Source organism: Rhinopithecus bieti, unplaced genomic scaffold, assembly GCF_001698545.2.
Source record: "Rhinopithecus bieti isolate Rb0 unplaced genomic scaffold, ASM169854v2 scaffold_1012, whole genome shotgun sequence".
In the NCBI taxonomy this organism is placed as follows: domain Eukaryota; kingdom Metazoa; phylum Chordata; class Mammalia; order Primates; family Cercopithecidae; genus Rhinopithecus; species Rhinopithecus bieti.
In genome coordinates this window covers 1,241,970-1,257,909 of record NW_016803312.1, presented here as the reverse complement: position 1 = coordinate 1,257,909, position 15,940 = coordinate 1,241,970, and the positions used below count along the sequence as shown (strand labels likewise).

The 15,940-nt window shown below is 42.2% G+C and overlaps 1 protein-coding gene and 1 pseudogene across 1 annotated transcript in view; both read right to left on the bottom strand.

Annotated features, from left to right (window-relative positions):
* Positions 1 to 15,940, bottom strand: part of FAM107B (family with sequence similarity 107 member B) — a 269,715-nt gene that overhangs the window by 208,515 nt on the left and 45,260 nt on the right. The gene's annotated exons all lie outside the window — the stretch shown is intronic.
* The window catches only part of LOC108530832 (40S ribosomal protein SA-like), an 11,999-nt pseudogene continuing 3,206 nt past the window's right edge, over positions 7,148 to 15,940 (bottom strand).

Genomic DNA, 15,940 nt, shown 5'->3' with positions numbered 1-15,940 from the left:
TATCAGCTTAAGGAGATTTTGGGCTGAAATGATGGGGTTTTCTAAATATACAATCATGTCATCTGCAAACAGGGACAATTTGACTTCTTCTTTTCCTAACTGAATACCCTTGATTTCTTTCTCTTGCCTGATTGCCCTAGCCAGAACTTCCAACACTATGTTGAATAGGAGTGGTGTGGGATCCACTTCTAAGATGACTCCCTCACAGGGCACCTCCTCACTGGCTGTTGGCAGGAGGCCCAGTCCCTTGCCATGTGGGCCTCTCCATAGAGCTGCTTGAGTGTCTTCATGATATGGCAGCTGGCTTCCCCCAGAGCAAGTAACCCAAGAGAGGGTGCAAGGAGAAGGTCGTCATGCTTTTCAGAAGTAACACACTGATACTTCCATCACAGGCTACTTGTGAGAAGTGAGTTCCTACGTCTGGCTCATAGAGAGCGAGCTGGACAAAAGTAACAGTAAGGAAATGGCCACCATGGTGCCAAGGAGTGGTGGGGTAGGCTGGGGAGATTACTTGATCTGATATCAAGTGATCACGGGTTTGAATCTTGGCTCCTCCTCAAGCACATTATTTAACCTCTCCTGTTTCCACATCTGTTTAAAATGGGGATGATATTGTCACTGTGCAGAGACTTGTTGAAAGTCAACTATTTAAAATGACTTGTGCCAGGCACAGTGGCGCATGCCTGTAATCCCAGAACTTTGGGAGGCCAAGATGGGTTGATCACCTGAGGTCAGGAGTTCGAGACCAACTTGGCCAACATGGTGAAACCCCATCTCTACTAAAAATGCAAAAATAATCTGGGCATGGTGGCAAGCACCTGTAATCCCAGTTACTTGGGAGGCTGAGGCAGGAGAATCTCTGTAACCCAGGAGGTAGAGGTTGCAGTGAGCCAAGATAGCACCACTGCACTCCAGCCTGGGGGACACAGTGAGACTCTGCCTCAAAAATTAAAATTAAAATTAAAGTGACTTGTTCATGGCAAGCACCCAACAAAGCAGAGTTATTAATATTGAGATGCCTTGGGTAAGGTAGCAAGCATGTGGTTTGTGCTGAAGTCCTGGCTTAGGCCCAAACAAAAGCTCAGAAAACCCAGCCAAAGCCCCTCTGTATCAGTCAGGGCTCTCTAGAGGACATAATCAATCAGATCTGTGTGTGTGTAAAAGGGAGTGTACTAGGGAGAACTGGCTCACGGGATTGCAAGGTGAGGTCTCCCAATAGGACATCAGCAAGCTGGGGAAAGAGACAAGCCAGTAGCATGGCTCAGTTCAGGTCCGAGAGCCTCAAAACCAAGGAAGTGGACAGTGCAGCCCTAAGCCTGAGAGCCCCTCAGAGGCCACTGGAGCGAGACCCAGAGTCCAAAGGCTGAAGAACCTGGAGTCTGATGTCCAAGGGCAAGAGGAGGAGAAGCAAACATCCGGGCCCAGGAAAAGAGAGAGAGCGCAAGAGACTCAGCAAGCTTCTTCTCCCCAATCATCCACCTGCTTTGTTCTAGCCACACTGCCAGCCGATTGGATGGTGTCCACAGACCTCAAGGGTAGGTCTGCCTCTCCCAGTCCACAGACTCAAACATCAATCTCCTCTGGCAACCCCCTCCCAGACACACCCAAGAGCAATGCTTCACCAGCCATCTAGGCATTCCTGAATCTAATCAAGTTGACACCTGATATTAACCACCACACCCTCTCAACTGTCTCAGAAACAGACAGCTGAACAACTGGAATGCACCACTGTATCTTTTTTTAATAATGATGGAGATTCTGCTTACAGCCCAGAGAAATCTTCTGGAATATGGGTTTTATGAATTTGGAGGAAACTTTTTAGCTAACAAAAGGTCATGTTTTGGTTCTTGGTTCCTGGGAGGTCCAGGAGAAGAAATATATTTGAATCTCACCCGGAACGGTGGCTCACGCCTGTAATCCCAGCACTTTGGGAGGCCAAGGCGGGCAGATCACTTGAGGTCAGGAGTTTGAGACCAGCCTGGCCAACATGGTGAAACCCTGTCTCTACTAAAAATACAAAAATTAGCTGAATGTGGTGGCACACACCTGCAGTCCCAGCTACTCCAGAGGCTGAGGCAGGAGAATAGTTGAAACCTGGGAGGTGGAGGTTGCAGTGAGCCAAGATCGCATCACTGCACTCCAAACTTGGCAATCCAGCCTGGGCAACAGAGTGAGACTCGAAAAGAAAAGGAAAGGAAAGGAAAGGAAAGGAAAGGAAAGGAAAGGAAAGGAAAGGAAAGGAAAGGAAAGGAAAGGAAAGGAAAGGAAAGGAAGGGAAGAGAGAGAAAGAAGAAGGAAGGAAGGAAGGAAGGAAGGAAGGAAGGAAGGAAGGAAGGAAGAAAGAAGGAGAAGGAAGCGAAGGAAGAAAAGGAAGGAAGGAAGAAGGAAAGGAAGGAAGGAAGGAAGGAAGAAGGAAGAAGGCAAATCTTGAATCTCCAACCTCACAGCAGAGTAAATAACAGCATGAAATAGGTGAGCAGTAGGAAGAATGCATCAACCAACTGAAGATGAGACAATCTTCCAGATGAGGCTGGCATCCAAGAGTAACTGGAAGTCTATTGGTTTTCCCTCCACTCTTCTATAGAAGAAATGTATCTCTATAATCTGTCTGGCCTTTGTGAAATAGGTTATGCAAGACATGGAGAGGTAGTACAGCCTTTTGTGGCAATGCTGGTTCTGTTCATTGCGGTTGATGAACAACATTATTAGGAATGCTAATTTGGCTTCGAGTGTGCCTCTTCACGTTGCACAGTCATGATCGTTTTTGACCCTCAACGACCTTGAGAGGTGGGAAGAGTCTAAATTTTTATTCCCATTTCTATAGATGGGGAAACAATATATTCAAAGAGATGATAGGACAGTTCTGAGATTTTACTGGTGCAGAACTAAGACTAGAGTTCGGGCCTTCTCCGTGTCTAGGGCTGCTCCTATTATCAGCCCATCAAACGCACTTAGCTAGTGATAGAAGGGGCTGTGCCTTCCCAGTCAGACAGGGCTTGAGCCGTCAGACGATGGGCTTAGAGCAGGATCTGAGGCTCACTGATTTTCAGTTCACTGGACTAAGCCTGCCCACATAACACACACTCAGGCCTGGGCTCAGGAGTCAGAGTTCCAGCCAGGAACGCATTCTCTCCTGGTCCTATTTTCTTGCCTCTAAAATAAGAATCCTGACCTAGTTCACTGGCCTGTCCTCAGAGAAGAGATAAACATTTTTAAATTAAACTAGAAATGGGTTTGTAAGTGTCCTAATACAGCATAATTAATACTTTGCCTTTAATGATTTTTTTTTCATCTTGAGAATCAAAATGAAATCCATTCATGTTCTTTCAACGAACATAAATATTTCGCGGAGAGTAAAAGACACAAATGGGTTAGCCATTTGTTCCAGGGAACACATGCCAGTCATTTGCCAACTTGCTCTCAGCCTCATCCTGTTCCTCCCATAGCAGACATTTCCCATGCTCCCTTGCGTACTGCCTTCCTGCCAGGTAAGGCCAATGGGAGGCACTAGGGGATTCGAGGGGGAGAGAAAGGAAAAGCCAGGGTATCTATGGTCCTCTCTCTCTCTCTCTGCTTCAGGCAGCACTCCCAACAGTGGCTGTGTCTCCGCTGTGGTTCCTCCTCCTGCCAGGTGGCCTTGGCTCCTGGGCTCCGCTCACACCATCTCTGTCTTCTGTCTCTCTCACCGAAAGGGTGGGAGCTGCTTCCCGCTGTTACTGATCTCTGGGTTGGCTTACCATGGCCTGTAGGCTGTTCAGCTCTTCTTATGCCTTTGTCTCCAGTTCTTTGTGTTAGATTCTGTCTGTTAAATGCCATGGTGTGGGCTCTTTTCCTCACTGGGCCCTGACGGATTGGGTACCCCACAGAGAAAATGTGTTGGGGGAATGCCTTCTCCTAGAAGGAAAGAGATCTGGGCCTAAATTGGGCCACTTTCTCCAACCAGTTGGTGACCTTAGGCAAGTCACAACCTCTTTGGGCTTCGGTTTCCTTTTCTGCGAAATGAAAGAGCTGGACTAGATGATTCCTGCCATCCATTTCATAGTTATCAAGTAGGTAGATGATTCCCTGACGGTGCCAGAACCCCTTCCAACTTGTACTCCTGTTTCCAGTAAAAGATATATGCTTTTTGGTAATTTTTTTTTTTCCTTTGAGAAGGAATCTCACTCTGTTGCCCAGGCTGGAGTGCAGTGGCACGATCTGGGCTCACTGCAACCTCCACCTCCTGCGTTCAAGTGATTCTCCTGCCTCAGGCTCCTGAGTAGCTGGAATTACAGGCATGCACCATCACACCTGGCTAATTTCTGCATTTTTAGTAGAGACAGGGTTTTACCATGTTGGCCAGGCTGGTCTCGAACTCCTGACCTCAGGTTATCCACCTGCTTCAGCCTTCCAAAGTGCTGGGATTACAGGTGTGAGCCACCACGCCTGGCCTATTTTTGGTATTTTTAAAGTAAATTTTAAAAGTTGTAGGGCTTTATCAGCTCCAATTCATCAATCAGTTGAAGGGTTATTTTTGAAATATAAGAAAATTATAATGAACAGAATGGTTCCCTCAAAATTCTACCAGACATCATTGTCTTAAATTCTAGAAGTTCCCAGGCAAGCATTTGAAGAACGAAAGTAATCCAGAGGACCTAGAATTCACTTAAAAATGCTGCTTTTATCACATTTCCCCTCCCCTGTAGGAATATCTAATAATTTTAAAGCAACATTACTTAAAAAAAATTTTATATTTAAGTTATTAGGGTACATGTGGCACAATGTGCAGGTTTGTCCACATTAGGTACGCATGTGCCATGTTGGTGTACTGGCCTTCCATCAAACTCATCATTACATTTTAGTTTATTTCTCCTAATGCTATCCCCTCCCCAGACCCCAGGCCCCAGACCAGGCCCCAGTGCGTGATGTTTCCCCTCCTTGGTGTCCAAGTGTTCTCCACTTTTCAGGTTTTCCCAACCTATCAGTGTAGGAACATGCAAGTGTTTGGTTTTCGTCCTTATTGATAGTTTGCTGAGAATGGGTGGTTTCCAGCTGCATCCATGGTCCCTGGCAAAAGGACATGAACTTATCCTTTTAATGGCTGCACAGCATTCCATGGTGTGATAGTGCCACATTTTCTTAATCCAATCTATTTTCATTGATGGAAATTTGGGTTGATTCCAAGTCTTTGCTATTGTGAATAGTGCCACCCAATAAACAATACGGTGCATGTGTCTTATGGTAGCATGATTTATAATCCCTTTGGGGTTATTATACCAGTAATGGATCACTGAGTAAGGTATTTTCTAGTTTCTAGATCCCTGGGGAGGAATCGCCACACTGTCTTCAACAATGGTTGAACTAATTTTACACTCTCACCAACAGTGAAAAAGTGTTCCCTGTTTCTCCACCATCCTCTCCCAACACCTGTTTTTTCCTGACTTTTTAATGGATTGCCATTCTAACTGGTGGTGAGATGGTTCCTCATTGCAGTGCGGTTTTGATTGCATTTCTCTGAGGCCAGTGATGACGAGCATTTTTTCATTGTCTGTTGGCTGATACATGGTCTTCTTTTGAGAATGTCTGTTCATATCCTTTACCCACTTTTGATGGGGTTGTTTCATCTTTTTCTTGTAAAATTTGTTTAAGTTCTGTAGATTTCTGGATAATTAGCCCTTTGTCAGATGGATAGATTGCAGATTTTCTTCCCATTTCTGTAAGGGTTGCCTCTTCACTTCCTGATGGAGTTTCTTTTGCTGTACAGACAGCTCTTCGTTTTAATTAGAATCCCATTTGTCTTATTTTGGCTTTGTTGCCATTGCTTTTGGGGTTTTAGTCATGGGAAGTCCTGGCCCATGCCTATGGTCCTGAATTGGTATGCCTAGGTTTTCTTCTAGGGTTTTTTATGGTTTTTTAGGGTCTAAACCATTTAAGTCTTTAATCCATCTTGGAATTAATGGTTTGTATAAGGTGTAAGGAAATGATCCAGTTTCAGCTTTCTACATATGGCTAGCCAGTTTTCCCAGCACCATTTATTAAATAGGGAATCTAAAGGAACATACTTTTCTATGGATTTATTTTCTAAGTATACAATTCGATGATTTATTAGTGTAGTCACAAAATTGTTCAAACATCACTACTAATTCCAGAATATTTTCATTACTCTAAAAAGAAATCTCACACCTACTAGCAGTCATTCCCCATTCCTTCCTCCCACACAATCCCTAACAAATACTATTCGATTTTCTATCCCTATAGATTTGCCAATTTCGTACATTTTATAAAAATGAAATCACATGATATGTGGCATTTGTGACTGATTTCTTTCACTTAGCATGTTTTCAAGGTTGTTACCTATTGTAGCCTATATCTGTACTTCATCCCTTTTCATTGCCAAATAATATTCCATTGTATAGACATATTCCATGCTGCTCATCCATTTATCAGTTGATGGCTATTGGGTTGTTCTCTGCATCCTTGTCAACATTTGTTATTTATCTGTCTTTTATTTATTATAGCCATTCTAATGGGTGTAAAGTTGTACTCTCTGCTGTTTTGATTTGCATTTCCCTAATGACTAATATTGAGAATCTTTTCATGTAATTCTTGGCCGTTTGTATGTCTTCTTTGGATAAATATCCAGTCAAATCCTTTGCCCATTTTAAATTGGTCTTTTATTGTCAAGTTGCAAGAGTTCTTTATATATTCTAGATATAAGTCTCTTATCAGATATATACTTTGCAAATATTTTCTCTTATCCTATAGGTTGTCTTTTAATTTCTTGATGGAGCCTTTTGAAGCACAAAAGTTTTAATTTTGATAAAGTCCAATTAATCTATTTTTTATTTTATTGCTTATCTTTTGGGTGTCATATCTTAGAAACCATTGCCTAATCCAAGGTCATGAAGATTTACTCCTATGTTTTACTCTAAGATTGTATTGTCTTAGCTCTCATTTTAGATCTTTGATATATTTGGGGGTTAATTTTTGTATATAGTGTGAGGCAGGGGTCCAACGGCCTTCTTTTACATGTGTCTTATATTTAGGTCTTATATTTGTGTCTTATATTTAGGTCTTCTTTGGCATGTGTCTTTTTTTCTTAAGAAATTGATGTTTATTTTCCATCAACCTTGTGTCCATGTTGCTTGAGAGCCAGTGCAAGAACAGCTTAAGACCATTCAGTGGTTGCTCCTAACCATTCAGTGGCCTAAGCAGTGGGAGCTGCAGATCAGTCTTCTGTAGTGGGCCGATTACTCCAGTCTTTGGTAGGGAACTGCTGAATAGGCACAGAGGGCATCTGCACACCCTCAGATGAGCCTGCAACCTCAGGTTGAGTAGCAGTGAACTCAGGAGTTGGAGCAGTCCATTCGCCCTGAAATTCCTCCTTGCACAGCCTTTTCAGCAGTAGTCTGCTCTTCTTTTTTAATTTCTTCGGGATTTCTGTACAAGTAGAGATCAGGCATGACCTCCCATGGGTGTTTGCAGGAAATGGTGCCATGCATGCGCAAAACTTCTCAGGCCAGCATCCACCACATCAAACCCACTGTGTGAGCTTCCTTACTGTTGCATGGAATGGCAATGTCCACATAGCACAGAGGGGAATCTGTGTGACACAGAGCAATGATGGGAAGGTTAACATAAGATTCCTCTGCGAGAGGCTGGTGGTCAGCTCTGGGGTCAGTAACCACAAGAAGCCATGGCTCCCAGAAGTCTGCCTGGATCTGGTTAGCGAAGGCTCCAGGAGTGAAGTGGCCAGCAATTAGAGTGGCTCCAGTGGCAGCAGCAAACTTCAGCAGGGCCCCCTGGCCAGTATACCTGGAGGACATGACACTGACACCAGCAGGGTTTTCAATGGCAACAATGGCATGAACTACCAACAGAAGCTTCTCCCAGGTCCTCTTCAGATTTAGGATGTAGATGCCATCACTTTTCCTTTAATAGATGTACTGTTCCATTTGAAAGTCAAGATTAGTGCCATCTAAGTGGGTTCCTGTTCCAAGGAACTTAAGGGCATCCTCCTCCTTCATTTGCAGGACATCAAGGGCTTCAGACACTGTGAAAGTTTCCCTTTAAGTTATGATGGGAATCCAGAACAATGCCAAATGGACTCCTCTGTGGGTAGCGCGGAAAGGTTGCAGGTGTCTTCTATGCATGTGTCTTCTATGTGTCTTATATTTAGCTCTAATATTGGTGTCTTATATTAGGTCTTCTTTTGCAAATGTCTTACATTTAGCTCTTATATTTAGGTCTTTGATACATTTGGGGGTAATTTTTGTACATAGTGTGAAGTAGGGGTCCAACGGCCTTCTTTTGTATGTGTCTATCCAGTTGTTCCAACATTATTTGTTGAAATCACCATTATTTCTCCATTGAACTTTGTTGGAATCCTTGTCAAAATTCAATTGACCATAAGCATAACAGTTTATTTCTAAACTCTTAATTCTATTCCATTGAATAGACTAGAAAACAGTTCCCACGCTATTTTGATTACTGTAGCTTTGTAGAAAATTTTGCAGATAACCCACGTGGTCAAATGGTCCATCCACTAACGTGGTACCGAACCCCAGTTCACTGTGAACCTTATGAATTAACTCCAGTAATTGTCTGGAGCAGGTGGTCACATTTTTATTTTTAGGAGGAGAGCATTCCCTAGGATGAGAAGCTTAGACCAAAACCTTCCCAGAAGAAAAAAAAAAAAAATCAACACTGAAACACCTTCACACAAGTTCCCAGGAACCCACTAATAGTGAGGACAGGAAATGACAGAAGCTCATCCACACTGAAGAGTGAAGATGTCCCCAGGCCCCAATACCTAGGTCTTAAAGCACTGGACTCCAGTGTCTTCTCTACCAGGGTCACTGACTGTGAGGAAATGAAGCAGGGACATTTCTAGAGTTCATTTGAGAATGAAGGCTCAAAAGTAAACATTTGCAGAACCATCCATAAGGCGCCCATAACTTCAAAAGGCTGCAAGGAAACAACATTGCTTTGAATGTAATGTAAATGAAATAGAAACATATGATTTAGATTTCCACAAAAACAAACCCAGCTCCACAGGGAGAAGAGAAACAGCACCTGAGGACGAGATGCCTTTGGGTAGGGCTTTGTGTTTGCAGATCCACAAGGCTGCAGGAAAAGCTAAGACTCTCAGACCGTCAGCACCCTCCTCTCTCCCTACAGAGCCAGGCTTGTGGGGCTGGCTTATGGAGCTTGACTGAGTTTTCTAGAAGCTAGAAACTCTACTTGCAACTAGAGACACTTAGGGTTCCCTTATAGAGAATGGGTAGGAGAAGAAAAGGGAAGGGAATGGAAAAAGAGATTGAGATGTCTCCTCAAAGGCAAGGTTTGTAAACCACAGAATATCTTTAACTCTGGATTTCATGTTCAATCAAAGTGCCTGTCTTAGTTGGTTTGGACTGCTATATCAAATACGCTGTAGGCTGAGTGGCTTAAACAGCAAACTTATTTCTTAGAGTGCTGGAAGCTGGGAAGTCCAAGATTAAGGCTCTGGCAGATCCAGTGTCTAGTCAAGACCCCCTTCCTGGTTTGCACATGGCTGTGTTCTGGTTGTATCCTCACACAGTAGGGGGAGAAAGAGAAAGGGAGACAGAGAGAGAGAGAGAGAGAGACAGAGAGAGAGAGAAAGGGAAAGCTCTCTAGTAACTCTTCTTATAAGTGTCTGGTGTCTCTAATCCAATTATGGGGTTTCTACCTTCATGATCTTATCTAAACCTAATTATCTTCCAAAGTCCCCACCTCCCAATTTCATCATATTAAAGGTTAAGGCTTCAACATATGAATTTCTAGGGAGCAAAAGCAGTCGAATCCTTTTTTTTTTTTTTAGAAACAGAGTATTGCTCTGTCCCCCAGGCTGGAGTGCAGTGGCACTATCTCGGCTCACTGCAACCTTCACTCTCCAGGTTCAAGCAATTCTCCTGCCTCAGCCTCCCGAGTAGCTGGAATTACAGGCATGTACCACTACACCCAGCTAATTTTTTTTTTTCTTTTTGAAATGGAGTTTTGCTCTTGTTGCCAAGGCTGGAATGCAATGGTGTGATCTCAGCCCACTGCAACCTCCGCCTCCTGGGTTCAAGCGATGCTCCTGCCTCAGCCTCCCAAGTAGCTGGGATTACAGGCTTCCATCACCACACCTGGCTAATTTTGTATTTTTAGTAGAGACAGGGTTTTGCCATGTTGGCCAGGCTGGTCTTGAACTCCTGACCTCAACTGATCCACCCGCCTCGGCCTCCCAAAGTGCTGGGATTATAGACGTGAGCCACCACGCCTGGCCAAAAGCAGTCAAATCTGGGGAAAATGAACACATAAGAATCTATGTGGGAAGCATCTCCTGTTACAAATCGGGGACAATGGTGTTTGTGTGCCTGCCTCAGAGCCGAGCAGAACAAGTGCAGCAGGACAGGACATGTGCACCAGGCTTGAGAAAAGAAAGAACCAAAGCCATAGCACAGTGCAGCATGGAGCCAGACTTGAAAGACAATCAAGCATTCGTCAGGTTCCCCAAGGCTAAAATTTGGGGGTAATATTCCAAGATAAAGAACCATAATCTCATGCTTCCCCCTGGAAACCGCGTCTAGCCACATGGCAGCTAGAAATCTATACAGCCAAATTTCTGCAAATGGCTTGATCCTACGCAGGAAGTATTGCCCAAAAGTACCAGGGTAGATTAAATGACTTTTCCATATTTCCCAAATTATCAGCTACATTTTTGTGCCTTCCCCGCTAAAGAGTCCTTTAAACCAGAGGTCCCCAATCTTTTTGGCATCAGGGACCAGTTTCATGGAGGACAATATTTCCACAGACCAAGGTGTGGGGATGGTTTTAGGATGATTCAAGTTCATTACATTTATTGTGCACTTTATTTCTATTATTATTACTTTGTAACATCTAATGAAATAATTATGCAACTCAACATAATGTAGAATCAGTGGGAACCCTAAGCTTGTTTTCCTGCAACTAGATGGTCCCATCTGGGGGTGATGGGAGACAGTGACAGATCATCAGGCATTAGATTCTCATAAGGAGCAAACAACCTAGATCCCTCACATGTGCAGTTCACAATAGGGTTCAAGCTTCTGTGAGAATCTAATGTCACACTGATCTGACAGGAGGTGGAGCTCAGGCGGTAATGCAAGTAATGGGAAGCAGCTGTAAATATAAATGAAGCTATGCTCACTCACCACTGCTCACCTCCTGCTGTGGCCCAGTTCCTAACAGGCCACAGACCAGTACCGGTCCATGGCCCAGGAGTTGGGGACCACTGCTTTAAACTCCGACTTTTCCCTAATCTTCAAAAACAGGTGTGTATTGTTTTAGAAAAAGCACCATCATGCTTGAGTTTTTGTCACACTGCCTGAGCCACATCTCTTAAATCTTAACCATTACAATGTTTTCCAGCCTGGATTTGCAACTGTCAGCAGCTACATGTCTGTGCCATGGGGCATCTTCTAGAGCCAAGGAAGATGATATCCTTGAACTCCACAGGCTGGAAGTGACAAGCAATTAACACCTCCCAGGAGCAGCCCTCAACTGATGACTCTTGGGAATTGGTGTATAAATACCCCAGCTCCCTCACCCTGCAGTGGGACAATTCTGAGGCGTATGTTTTACATTCTTCTTAGAGGTTCCCTATGGTATTAAGCTCCAGTTGTCCACGGTGGCAGCTGACTTAATAACAGACTTCCCTTCCTTGAATCGCTTCCCCACTCTCCCGCTGGGGCTTCTCGGGAAACCCAAACTAAAACAAGACATCAAGATGTTTCATTAAATTTCCATTCTTTAATAGCCCACTTCACTTCCTAATTTTAAGTAAGAAACTTTAAAAAGTGATTTCAGGGAATTTAAAGTAAATAGAAAAGTTCTACGCAGATGGACAAATATAAAAAAGACATCCTAACAGCAAATTCTTACATCCCAAACAAAGGAAAAGGGACGGAGCTAAGTATGCCAGTGATCAGTAACCCTATCACCATATTCTCTCCTCTTCTCTCTCTCTCTCCCTCTGTCTCTTGTTCACTGCCACCCTCCTCCCCCTCACATCTTTATGGAGTAAGGAAGCCTCTTGAATAACCTAAAAAGTAAAAAGAAATGTCCGCCCAACACAATGTTTGTGAGCTTGTGGATGGTCTGAGACCTGGGCTCAAAGCCATGGCTTGGATCATTACTTGCATTTTTAATATCAACTGCATTTGCATAATTTTTTTGTTAAGGTTTTTCCATTGATCTAAACTTACTCCAATCCATCAACTCTCTTGAAAAATAGCCAGCAGTGATCTTTCTCCCATTTTGATTATTTCTTTCTTTGGTATAAGGGGTGTGTGTGTGTGTGTGTGTGTGTGTGTGTATGTGTGTGCTTTTTTTTTTTAATCGTCAGCAGTAGAAATTACAATTTTTGAAAATAAAGCCAGCGAGAGATATAAAGACAGAAGACACTAAATCAAAGTCAAGGGGAAAGGAAAGAAGAACTAGCCCCAGGGTGTCCATTCCAAGTGGCTGCAGAAGTCAAGCTGGACTAGCAGGGGTAATTTTTGTGGGTTATCCGTCACTGAAGGCCTCAAGAAATACATCCTTCTCTTTGTCAACAGCTTCCCCACCCTAATATCTCCTTATAGATGAGAATAGTGGGTTGGGAGGTCATATTGATTCCCTCTTACCACATGGTGATTTATTTGCAAAACTGCTTGCAAAGCACTCAGCTGGGCGAGGGACACATGTGCTTCCAGTGTCCAGTCATCAGCAAAACACTACATACATTCACTTCCAGCCACCTCTGAACACTTTCAAGTCATAATCTTATTCAGCCTCTCTGGCTTATGAGATAAAGAGTATGTGGGCATTCATTCCGGGTAGATTTTTGTCTTTAATTTTTGACAAGAGTAGACTTTGGATTCAGGCCTGATGGGGAAATGGCAGAATGTTCTTCCCTATTAATCTGCCTCATAATGAATAGCAAGTAAAATACAAGCCAGGCACTTTACATCATTGTTCAATTCTCAACTCTTCAAGTTAGATAGATATATGTGTAGTTTTTTTTGTTTGTTTGTTTGTTTGTTTGTTTGTTTGTTTTAAATAGGGTCTTGCTCTTTGGCCCAGGCGGGAGTACAGTGGTGCATTCATAACTCAATGCAGCCTTGACCTTCTAGGCTCAAGCAATCGTCCCACCTCACCCTCCCAAGGAGCTAGGACCACAGGTGTGCATCATCATACCTGCTTATTTTTTTTTTTTTATTTTCATTTTTGTAGAGATGAGATTTCAGTTTGTTGTCCAGGCTGATTTCAAACTCCTGACCTCAAGCAATCCTCCTGCCTTGACCTCCCAAAGCACTGGCATTACAAATGCAAGCTACCACACCTGATCAAGTTAAATATTTTTATCCCCATTTTATGGAAAAGAAAAATGAGGTCCAGAAAGGATATGTAAGCTTCCCAAGGTCATTGCTGTATGCAACTGACATTAATTAAACCTTTGCTATGTGCCAAGCCTGGTCCTGGGCAGTGAGAATGCTAATACAAATCAGCCAGGGTCCCTGCCCTCAAGGAGTAGTGTGATGAGTGTGGGGCACATAGACATGAAGCAGATAAAGGAAGGGATCAGCACAGTGGCATAGGAAGTAAAAAGAGTCATAGGATCAGGGAAGCTTCACTTTAGACCAGTGGTTCACAATCTTGGGTGCTCCAGAATCATCTGAGGAGCTTAAAAATCCCATTTGAGCCAGCAATCCCATTACTGGGTATATACCCAAAAGATTATAAATCATTCTACTATAAAGACACATACACACGTATGTTTATTGAAGCACTATTTACAATAGCAAAGACTTGGAACCAACCCAAATGCCCATCAATGACAGACTGGATAAAGAAAATGTGGTACATATACACCATGGAATACTACGCAGCCATAAAAAAGAATGAGTTCACGTCCTTTGCAGGGACATGGATGAAGCTGGAAACCATCATTCTCAGCAAACTGGCACAGGAACAGAAAACCAAACACCACATGTTCCCACTCATAAGTGGGAATTGAGCAATGAGAACACATGGACACAGGGAAGGGAACATCACACACCGGGCCCTGTTGAGGGGTTGGGGGCAAGGGGAACGAGAGCATTAGGACACATAACTAATGCATGTGGAATTTAAAATCTAGATGACAGGGTGATGGGTGCAGCAAACCACCATGGCACATGTATACGTATGTAACAAACCTGCACGTTCTGCACATGTATCCCAGAGCTTAAAGTAAAAAAAAAAAAAAAAAAAAAAATGCTGAAAAAAATTGCATAAAGCTTTGAAAATTTCAGGAAAGAAAAGTTTTTATTTACGAGAAATTATTTTTTAAATGACTGAAAACACCCAAATCTGAGGAAATACAAGAGGGTCAGTGACCTTGAAGAAGGATGCACTCAAAGGACGAACATTATAGTCAATCATTGAAACACAATGACAAAGTGAGAATTTTGAAAGCAGCAAGAGAGAAGCAACGCATCAGTAAGAGTAACAGCTGGTTTCTCCTCAGAAACTGTGGAGGTCAGAAGGCAGTGTGATGACATATTTAAAGTCCTCAAAGGAAAAGAAAAACAAATGGTCAACCGTGAATTCTATATTTTGCAAAACTACCTTTCAAGAATGAAGGAGAAATTAAGAAATTTCCAGACAAACAAAAGCTGAGGAAGTTCATTACCAGTAGGCCTGCTTGTCAAGCACTGCTAAAGGGGCTCCTTCGAGCTGAAATTAAAGGACATTAGATAGTAAGTTGAAGCTGTAGTTAAAAAAATAACAATAGTAGAGGTAACTTTATAGGTAAATATAAAAGCCAGAATTATTACATTTGGGGTTTGGCTTATAACTTCTCTCTTTTTCTAATATCTAATATGCATAAAACAATAATAATAAATCTATGTTACTGAGCATATAATGAGTTAAGATGCAATCTGTGACAATAATAACATAAAGGGGAGGGACAGAGATGTGTAGGAGCACAGTTTTATGTGCTGCGGAAACAAAGTTGGCATTATTCAAATTAGACTTATCAGTTTCAAATGTTAATTGCAATGCCCAAGGTTACAATTTATGTAAAAAAATATACAGCAAAAGAAAGAAGGATATCAAAATGTTACACTAGAACAAGTTAGCCTAAAAGGGAGTAATGGGGGAATTAAGTAGCATAAAGCTTTTAGGACATATAAGAAAAAATAGTTAAATGACAAAAGTAAATTTTTCTTTGTCAATAATCACATTAAATGCAAATGGATTAAACTCAGTAGCAGAGATTGGGCGCTCAGATTAAAGAGACCACATCCATCTATAAATATGTGCTACCTGAAAAGCCTCACTTTAGCTATAAGGTCATAAGGAGGCTAAAAGTGTAATTATGGAAAAAGTTATTCCATGAAAATGTTAATCAAATGAGAACTAAGGTGACTATTTATTGGCATGCAAAATAGACTTTAAATTTTAAAAGTTCATGATATTAAAAGTTCTATTTTGCAAGAAGATATAACTATAGTAAAACTATACATCACTAACAACAGAGCCCCAAAATATATGCAGCAAAAATGGACAGCAGTGAAGGGAGATATACACGGTTAAACAATAATTGTTGAAGACTTCCGTACTCTACTTTCAGTAATCAATATGACAACACAACAAAAGATCAGTAAGGAAATAGAGAACTTGGTCAGCACTGTATACCAAATAGACCTCACAGACACACACAGAACAGCAGAATACACATTCTTCTGAATGGCACGTTGAATATTCTCCAGGATATTATGTTATCCATATGTTAGGCTATAAAATAAGTCCTAATACATTTTAAAAGATTGAAATATTTCCAGATATATATTTTTTATCATAATGGAATGAAATTAGAAATCTACAAAAGAAGCAAAGCTGTAAAGATCATATGTGACAAATAATACTTTTCTTTTTTTTTTTTTTT